The 1,190-nt window shown below is 36.0% G+C and overlaps 1 protein-coding gene across 1 annotated transcript in view; it reads right to left on the reverse strand.

Annotated features, from left to right (window-relative positions):
• Positions 1-1,190, reverse strand: part of LOC106690780 (aldo-keto reductase family 1 member B1) — a 12,761-nt gene that overhangs the window by 620 nt on the left and 10,951 nt on the right. The gene's annotated exons all lie outside the window — the stretch shown is intronic.

A 1,190-nucleotide genomic window follows, 5' to 3' on the forward strand; every position in this document is an offset into this window, starting at 1 on the left:
TTTTTTTTATCCCCCTCCCTTACCATTTCTGGCATACAGGGCACCGGAGCAGTGGGGTAGTGCGCTGGGTTTTGCGTATGCCACTGCTCCCAAAGATCACCTATTATTTTATTTTTTATTCTATTCTTTTATTAATTATTTAATTATTACATTGGATGTAGAGAAACTACCCAGTAGTAGAACTCTAATGTATTAAATAAAATTTAATTTTAATTGCTTTGTTTAATATTAAGGATTAAAGCCTCAAGTTATCAATTGCAATTAGTTTATTAATGTAAATAAAGGAAAAGAACAATACAACCTTCCCTCCCTTAAAATCTGAGATTTCACATTTCAAAAAATACGTATTAACCAAAAATTGAATTAAAAAATCCATCTGTCCACTTTCTTCAGATTTTCCCTGAAATCCCTGGGACTTTTTTTGAGAATTGGCTCCACAGTCATAGGTCATTACAAAATGACCATAGGAACTCGTTATTACCATTCCCCATTTTGTTTTAAAATAACGGTCGACCATTTATGGTGACAGAAAAAAAATTAAAATATTTTGAAGCATTAAAAATAAAAATTGAATATTATCTCTTAAACGTTAAAAATTATCAGGTGGATCGACGTTTATGTAGCTTCTTTTCCTATTTTTTTTAGAGTTTCAGCCCCCTTATACCAATGTAACACATTAGGCACCCTTCAAGCAGAATATGAAAATCTGTTTTTCAACAGTTTTGTTGAACAAATTCCTGATTTGTTATGTTGCAGTTGTTCCAAGTGACTTTTAATTTTGTTAGTTATAAGTTTATGTTTATTCATTTATTTTTTTAACTATAAGTAATTTTAATTTGGTAAATAAAAATAAGGAGGTTCAGTGTTTATAAATACATTGCGGAGGTGTAACACGTGCAGAACAATACCGAAGGCAGTGGGGCCAGTTCCTGCATAACCACGGATGAGGCAGTTGGCAGTGAAGATTTAGGCAGCACTGGAGCGATGTTAGTTGGCATTGGCACGTTGCAAGACGAGAGAGACGCACTGCTTCACAGACGCTCCACAGCCATTGTTTGTTGGAGCTATTGGAACCTTTTCACCCACTCACCGGCAGTCGCCACTGTTCAGTCTACAGTTTTTTTGGAGTCGTTCGGTTGCCCGGTAACCTCTCTCTCACCAGCTCGCCAGCGGTCATCCTGGTCAACCAA

This window comes from Halyomorpha halys, unplaced genomic scaffold, assembly GCF_000696795.3.
Source record: "Halyomorpha halys isolate HHAL.00 unplaced genomic scaffold, Hhal_1.1 Scaffold1871.1, whole genome shotgun sequence".
NCBI classification, from domain to species: domain Eukaryota; kingdom Metazoa; phylum Arthropoda; class Insecta; order Hemiptera; family Pentatomidae; genus Halyomorpha; species Halyomorpha halys.